Genomic DNA, 9,261 nt, shown 5'->3' with positions numbered 1-9,261 from the left:
ACATTACGTTATTGGGAGGCGAATTTCGTGATCAGTATTATTTAAAACGACCATAAGTAGACGACTAAAACGTTATACTGTTCTCAACCAAAATAGTTTGAAAGAAAGAGTCATTGTTATGAAAAGCATCCTGAATCCTTTTTAATAAACAAAACTCAGAAAACACTCGTAGAGAAAGTGCATGATTCCACAGATACTATTAAAGATGAGCTTTTTAACTTTTAAACAATCATTTCAGGAAAATTAATTAAATCTTTTTGAGCTGAATAATACAATCGAAGAAGACTGTCAACTAAAATCCATGTGTAGACTAGACAATAGTCACATTATAACTCCTATAAAACTATAATTTCATTAAATATGTCAATATTCCCTCACCACAATCATAATGCCATTAAACTCATAAAACCAGGTAAAATCATTTAAAAAGTTAAAAAAATTAAATTAAATTAAGAGATCCCATAGATGCATGATTAGAAATATGATATGGAATGTGGAATTTGAATTGCTGCAATGAGTTTTCATCTAGAGGAACAGTAGATAGAAGCACTGAATGTCAAAAGAGAAAGACAGGTACTGAAGCATGCTCCTTCATGTGTCAGAATCACACACACACACACACACACACACACACACACACACACACACACACACACACACACACACACACAGTTCCTCGGTATGTGCTGCTTTGACGTGTGGGCTCATGCATTTGGGTTATTCCTCATGAGCTCCACATCTGCATCAACCATCTCCTTCACAAGCTCCTGTTGAACAATATCACACACACACACACACACACACACACACACACACACACACACACACACACACACACACACACACACAAAGAGAGAGTCAGAATCACAGTGAAAAGCTTAACTCATGGTCGAGTGAGGATCTGTTTGAGTTGGTTGGTTTTCTCACCTCAAATGTCACTTGGGGCTTCCATCCGATCTTCTCAAAAGCCTTACTGCTGTCGCCTTGCAGATAGTCCTAGAGAAAGAGATACGGAGAGGGAGAAGAAAGTGAGGGGGAGGAGAGAGAGAGAAAAGAGAGAGGAGATGAACTTTTCTCCCTCTTATGAACCGGACCTCCCGTACTGTACGGCCCCCGCACAAGTTGCCGTTCTCTGCAGCCTGAGCACACAAACACACATGCGCACACACAGGTGTCAGGCTCCGTGTCTCTGGGGGAAGGAGGGGGCAAAAGCAGGCCATCTATCCAGAAGAGCCCTCCTCCTAACCCCTCGCCCATTGACTGAGAATGATGGATTATGTGGCTTCGGTGTCTCCCTCCCTCCCTCTGCGTCAGTGGGACATGGCCAGAGTGAGAAATGGATTTTCAGAGGAGATTCTTAGGGTGCCAGGGAAGAGCTTAAAGAGCCGTTATGGCTGATCTGATTACACTGAAGCGCTAAAGAATCAGAAAACACACAACACACACATGAGCACGCGCGCACACACACACACACACACACGCACACACCACATATATTCTAAACTTTAATTTGAACAACATAAGTAAACTATATTACATCAAATTTATATATTAGGAAATAAATAGAAATTAGTCCTTTAAATGGAACAGCACAGTTATAATCAAGGCCTGTAATGTACTGCTGTAAAGCAGTACATTAATCAAGTTTTAGTGATGGTTAAATTAATCGCAGCTGTTTCTTTCATCCACCTAATTCATTGTAAATCCCATAAAAAGCAGTGGAGAAAAATATTCGGCGAGAAAGTTACGTTACGTCGGGGTTACGAAATGAAAGCTATGTGCATGTTAACTCATGTCCACATGCATGAGACCGAAAGAGGGTGCGAGAATGTGCGTGAGCGAGATAGAGAGATACGACATGAATATTACAGTTTAAAGTCCACGCTGGGCTCGGAGGAGAGCAGAGCGGCAGTAATGTTCCAGGACAGTGGGGGGAGGCTCTGTGACGGACTGGTCCTGACTGCACTCGGAGAGGGCTGGAAGAAAAATGGCCCGGCGAGTTTCTGAGGGGGCCTTTAGAGAAGAAGAGCCAGCAATATTAAACACAAGTCCTCAGTGGGAGCGAAGGTCAGCGCGTGTGAATGTGAAAGAGCACTGAGTAATGAGAGCGTGCGCTCAAATAGGGGTGTCAGTCATAAATCAGAGAGCTGCACAGGACGAGCAGAGCTCCAAGCTGTAGTCTAATAACAGCACTGTAATGATCTGATGGGGGTTGGAAAGATAGCATTGTGGTTGCAAATACAGTAAGTAAAATGCAAACAGGGTAAATCTGTGAGATCATCGTCAGAAGGTTTAATAGTGTGTGACTGAGTGCACTTAATGCAGAGGAACTTCAACACACACACACACACACACACACACACACACACACACACACACACACACACACACACACACACACACACAAATAATAAAGGTTGCAGTGACTGTGAATTTATCAAGACAATGTTATACCTCAGTAACTTTCATTCTCTGAGAGATGAAAATAGTTCACAGAATTTATATATCAACAACAACTCTATATAGCACATTGAAAAGAGAAGAGGTATCTACAAAAAAGCTGCACAATTACATAACTAAAATAAGACAAAGAAGCACAAAAACTACTTTAAACTACTCAGTAAACTAAAAAAGAAAGAAGTAAGAAACTGGATAAGAGGACAGAGGATAAAATAGGAGGATAAAATAAAATTCTGAAAAAAATTTAAACACAAAGCAATGACATCTGAAATGGTTTCTAAGAGGACCCCAGCGCCCGAAGAAATAAATAGGTTTATAAAAGGTATTTAAAATGATCTATGGTGGGGTATGATTTGAAAAAAAATTGGGAGACTGTTCCAAAGGCTCAGTCATCTTTAGACTTCAACAAAGAATGTGGGACATCTAATACTATCTATAGTAGGCCGCAGGGATGGGGAGGGAGGAAAGGAGGTGGTGAGATCAGGGATACAGTTTGGAGTCGTGTCGTGTACAAATGAACAGTAAAACCTTCAGTTCCACTGCGTATGTAACTGTGAGCTAGTGCAGAGGTGCGAGTATGAGGGCGATGCTCTCCCTGGTGTCCTTTCAGGAGCCTCGCAGAGCAACTGCAGGCATGACCAGCCTGAATTGCAGTAGTCAATATGAGGGGAAACAAAGGCTTTTTCTTAAACGGTTTTGCAATGTTCCTGAGTTGAAAGAAACTCTATATCACAACTGTTTGTTATTCAACCTTAAGAGTGAAATAGAAAATAACAGCAAGATATTTCTTGCATAGCTGTGGACATTAGTTGATATAATAGTTCCAGATCACGTATGACATCTCTGACAGAATCACGATTCTGTTTTGTCTTGGTTTTGAAATTATTTTGACATCTAGCATTTTATATCTCATAACAGATATAATCTTTATACTTTTGGAAAATGCATAAGCATGAACAAAAAAGGGCCCAAGATAGAGCCCTGAGGTATTCCACAGGTAATACAGGGACAACAGGTACCCATCATAACAAAAATGTTGTGTTTTCCAAATATTTGGCAAGCAATTTCAGTGCAGTACCCTGGATGCAAACACCACACTTTCCATGATCCAACAAAAAACAGTGATCAGCAGTGTTAATGGCTGTACTTGGTGCACAAGGATTTCGCAGTCAACAGCTTGTACTAAATCACTGGACTTACTGCCATCTCCCCCCCCCCCCCCCCCCCCCCGTCTCTCTCTCTCTCTCTCTCTCTCTCTCTCTCTCTCTCTCTCTCTCTCTCTCGCTGTTGTTCATAGAGGACGGTCATTTCAGAGGTTTGTAGTCTGCGCTCCATGCTGCATATACGCATATAGCGGAGTGTCCATTGTGTCCCAGTTCCCTCTGGAGCAGGGCTGCCGTCACAGGCCTGTTTCCACCCAACACGGCTTCTCTGCCGGGGCTGAAGACTTCGCCATAGTCTGATTGAATTTTATTGGATACATTCAACTCCCTCGATATCCCGCTTGCTCACTGTCCTTCGCACATGCGTGCACACACACACACACACACACACACACACACATGCACGCATGCGCACATTCACACACGGTGTAAAAATATTTGGTGATGGTATCTGTTCACTGGAGAGGGTTTACTTAATCTTGTAAATATTTATAAAACTCTTAAGGGAAGAATCTAAATGAGAGTGAGAGTGACAGTGGAGACCAGTGCCGACCCAGATTGGCACAGATCCCTTCACCATGTCCTGCCCATTCTGTCTATTGTGCATTGAAGTAAGTCTGGTTGGTATGTTATTACAAGGAGGCGGGCGTGGGGTTATGGGGTTTTATTTGGAGGTTGAGACGTCCAAGAAAATAAAAACTGGAAGTCAATGAAAGTCTGGTAAACTGAGGGACAAAACATGTATTTTACACTGGCATTTATATTCATAACACAATAGACTCAACTACACACACACACACACACACACACACACACACACACACACACACACACACACACACACACACACACACACACACACACACACACACGTCCGGGGTGTGTGAAGGACAGGAAGTTTGCCGCCCACCTCTGAGGGCTTGGGAAATGTGGCTGTCCAGCATTTTGTGGGTTTGACCTTTGACTGCAGACTTTCAGGAGTTGGCCAGCCATGTGGCTGTGTGGGAGATGCTCTGTGATCTGATGCATCCAGTCTGGGACTACGTGTCAGATATGCAAAAGACCTCCCCACTGTGAAAATGAGTGAATAAGCTTGAGTGTGAATGTATGTAAATCTTCTGAAGATGAGAGGAGAGAAAGAGAGAGTGTTACTGCCAGTTTCTGTGATGCACAATTAACAGACAAAGGCATAGAAGTTTATATATCTAACTCATAGTAGTATGACCCACACAGCGAGCTGTCCAGACCTGGGGCAGCATCAGTAGGGTTTAACCCTCATTTTTTAACCCTCACCTCATGTCTGTGATGAAAAATTGAAGTCAGGACAGAAATAAGGGGGAGGGAGAGGAAAAGAAAGAGGGAGAGGGAAAGAGGGAGGGAGAGAGAGCAAGAGAGAGAGAGAGCGAGAGAGAGAGAGGAATGTGAGGTGTCAGGAGTTCAGCAAGCTGACAGAGTGAGTGAGAGAGCCCGAGTTAATTACTCAATCAAGATAACGAGCCCAGAGACATGCCATTTACAAAGGGCAGCCTGCAATTAACCTCCTCTCTCCCATCTCTCTTTCCCAGACAAACATGCAAACTCGCTCACTTGCAAGCCTGCGGAGTTTTGCATAATCTGCATTCACACATATCGTGCACATTTAGTACTTGCCCATTAACACAGAAATCTCATGGATATTCTCACGCAAACATGAATGATGAAACGGACGAGAGGCCTTAAAAACGAACAGATAATTTCTCATCATCGTGAGACCATCTTACTTCAACTGGACTCTCCTATCGTTTTGAAACATCCGAGCTAAGAATCACCTGCCTTGCGGGCTACATTTTGCATAATTCTATCCCTTACAGTTATTGTTCATAAGTGCTCTTTCTGTCTTTCACAAAAGCCCCCTCTCTCTCTTTCTCTCTCTCCTGTTCCCTCGCTCCCCTCCGTGGGGCCCAGGGTGGTTCCGCTCAGTCAAAGTCCTCCAGGAAATACCAGAGAGAAGGCCAGGGGAGAACTTACACCCTCTCTCCCTCAGCCCCCCCATTTATTTCCCTGCATCAGCCTCCCTCCTTTCCCACTGCATAGCTCTTTCTTAGTTTCCCCTCACTGTTCATCTGTCATCATCTCTCTCTCTCTCTCTCTCTCTCTCACACACACACACACACACACACACACACACACACACACACACACACACACACACACACACACACACACACACACACACACACAGACACACACACAGAGAGAGGGAGAGAGAGAGACGCACCCATGTCTCTACCTCTTCCACTTTAGTGATGTGCTATACGTCAGACCATGTCCCATTATGAATGACACAGGCAGCATTTAACAGAAAGGGGGCTAAACAAGGTGAGCACACTACCTGCCTGCAGTTGGCCGAGCTCTGGCTCTGAAGCGCTGACTCCATTACAGTGGAGTTGCTCTATACGGTCACCTGGAGGAGATTCTGGGCCCCAGAGAGCGCCTTTATTACCGAGTGGAGCTCCGTCTGGAGCTCAGCCAGCCTCTTTATGACATCATTTGCACTTGGCTTTAACGATTGTGACCTATTACACTGCACATCACCATAAACCTGTCACATACTGCCAACCCAAGAGCCTCACACACTACAGGAACTACACTACCCATGTAACCCTAAAGACATCAGGAACTACAATCTCCACACAGCCTCAAACACCACAGAAACGTGGCACAGACCAAATACACCACATCTATGCAAAACACAGCCAAGCAAGCATGAGAAATGTTAATAGAAAAGACGGAGACTAAAGCAACACAGCCTATAGAAACCCCCCCTCACAGTCTACATTGTAGATCTGTGGTTAGAGCATCCCCTGTCCAGGCACAAGACAGAGCAGTTCTCCTTTAACTACCATATTAATAGTAGGCATATTTAAAACAATCTTTCATATATTGAAACTGAAATTTAAAAGCACAGACATAAGAGTCAGAGTCAATAAGAAAGTTTTCTTGTGTTTGGGCCAATGAAGTGATCACCCTCAATCTCAACAAGCATGGCAAGTATGAAAGACATGAGAGCTACACAAAGGCAAACAACTCTGGGGTGTAGCATGTCTCTTTATGAAGTCACTGTCTTCTCTATTGTTCTTTCTTGTTTCTCTCCCTCTCTCTCTTTGTGTTAGCATACTTTCAAACTGTTGCTCTTTTTCTATGTTGGCACTTAGAAAAGTGAAGAATCTTGCCCATATGTGCACCTTTGGGATTCTGTCAGAAACGTATTTGCTGAAGTAATGTCACTAATCTAGTCCCTCTTTAATCCCACCATGCTGCGATTCTAATCCCCGATAATCCTCATAATTCCATAATCAAAAAAAGAAAAAAAAAAAGAAAAAAAAGAGAGTTGCTCAGGGCAAACATGTTTCTTTGTTGACATGACAAATGACAACAGCTGGATTTTTTAAATATATAATTGGCATAGGACGGACACACACACACACACACACACACACACACACACACACACACACACACACACACACACACACACACACACACGGGGGTCTAGTGAGTGTGTGTTTTCAGGTCACTTTCAATTACATTAGATAAATGATTAGGGACGGTAAGAAGTGAGAGGTAGACAGAATGGGGCTTTAATCCCTTAAACCCTGGGGATATATTTCTCTCATACATACAGGGTGTGTGTGTGTGTGTGTGTGTGTGTATCCTGTGTTTGAGACCTTTTTATGCATACTGCCTTTGCACGCCTCTCTCCACCCAACAAAAAGGGAAAAAAAGAGAAAGGAGAGTTTTCTTGAAACTGAAAAGTTAAAAAGAAAAGAAAAAAAGCTTTTGGCTGCCTGCAGTCCTCCCTTGCTACAGTGCCTCATAAAAGCGCTTTAAATCAGCCTCTGAATGAATAAAATGGATGTATAAATTCATACAGGCGAAACGGGGCAGTGCTATTGCCTGAGGTCATGCCGTGCAGTTCACAGAGAGGTCTCAGCTGTGTTCGGCTCCACCAACACTCCCGTTTTAGGCAGACACCCCCCCCCACCAACACAGCCAGGTTCAGCGGACGGGCCCGTCAGCAACACGGCCAGACTCAACAGGTACACATGTTCAACAGGTACACATGTTCAACAGGTACACATGTTCAACAGGTACATGAGTTTAAAACGGCAAAGCCTTCCACATTCCCTCCTGCTCCTCCTCCCTCTCTCTCTCTGTTTGTGTGTGTGCCTGGTAGAGCTGGTAGAGCAGGGTATTAAATACACTAAAGTTATGGTTTTGATTGCCATGCACCACACATACTATACTACAAATAAATAAAATGTTACATAAACATATGCATACATCTAATTTTAATCTAATCTAATCTAATCTAATCTAATCTAATCTAATAATTTATTCCTGATAAGTATCACCAAAAAGCTGTAAATGTTAAGATTTCAAGCTTAATTTGTAAGGCGGTATTTCAGAACAGGAATTGTAGCACCACACACACATGCACACTAAAATAAATGGACTAGCGACATGCAGACGAGGTTTTAGCTGCTTTCTCACTGAGTGAATAAAATGTCCTCAGGACTTTGCAGAAGATGCAAATGGATTTATTTGTGCATTTCTCACTCCTTGTGCTTCAGAAAATATGACCTTTTATTTAACATTAGATCCATGGCACCTGAGCACATACACAAAGACACACATATGCACATCTGTGATCACACACACTCCACACTTGCAAAAACACACTTATTCACACATGGAGATACAATTAAAGTCTCACAAATATAAAATGTCTGAATGTGTTGTGAGATGAATAAAGGTTATGAAAGCAAGGATGAGTGATTTGAGTTTCTTCATGCAAACACCCTCTTTACGCATGTCCAACCACAAGATACGGCTGGAATGATCACCATCTTACTAACACACACACACACACACACACACACACACACACACACACACACACACACACACACACACACACGCGCACACACATTCGCTAACACACACACACACACACACACACACACACACACACACACACACACACACACACACACACACACACTCGCTCTCTCTCTCACACACACACACACTCGCTCTCTCTCACACACACACACACACACACACACACACACACACACACACACACACACACACACACATTCGCTCTCACACACACACGCACACACACACACACACACACACACACACATATTCGCTCTCACACACACACGCACACACACACGCACACACACACACACACATATTCGCTCTCACACACACACACACACACTCGCACATTTGCTCACAACACACACACGCACACACACACAGAAAACACACAGAACAAGAGATGGTTGTGGATAGTTTGAGGCTGGTTGGTTATTTTTAACAATGTCATGGGATCTTTGTGTTTAGAGATAATTATCTTCCAAGAATTATTTCTTTTACAAATCACACTGTCGGCTGTTGTCATTATGGGGAACACTCTTGACACACATGCTGAACAGGTCCTCTCAGATATTTCTCTCTCACACACACACACACACACACACACACACACACACACACACACACACACACACACACACACACAGTTTGTTTGATTATGTAGACCTTTTGCAAACAAGATTATCAAACTGATAATGGTGCCCTGAGA

General features: G+C 43.2%; 1 long non-coding RNA gene across 1 annotated transcript in view; it reads right to left on the bottom strand.

Annotated features, from left to right (window-relative positions):
* Positions 1-124: 124 nt before the first annotated feature.
* LOC143497254 (uncharacterized) overlaps positions 125-9,261 on the bottom strand; it is a 12,656-nt gene continuing 3,519 nt past the window's right edge. Inside the window, exons 3-4 of the long non-coding RNA XR_013125761.1 lie at positions 928-996; positions 125-767 (exon numbers count right to left, since the gene is read on the bottom strand). This is a non-coding gene — a long non-coding RNA (uncharacterized LOC143497254). The remainder of the gene's footprint in view (positions 768-927; positions 997-9,261) is intronic.

This window comes from Brachyhypopomus gauderio, unplaced genomic scaffold, assembly GCF_052324685.1.
Source record: "Brachyhypopomus gauderio isolate BG-103 unplaced genomic scaffold, BGAUD_0.2 sc104, whole genome shotgun sequence".
Lineage (NCBI taxonomy): Eukaryota > Metazoa > Chordata > Actinopteri > Gymnotiformes > Hypopomidae > Brachyhypopomus > Brachyhypopomus gauderio.
The sequence above is the reverse complement of the archived record's forward strand: the minus strand, read 5'-3'. Positions and strand labels throughout refer to the sequence as shown.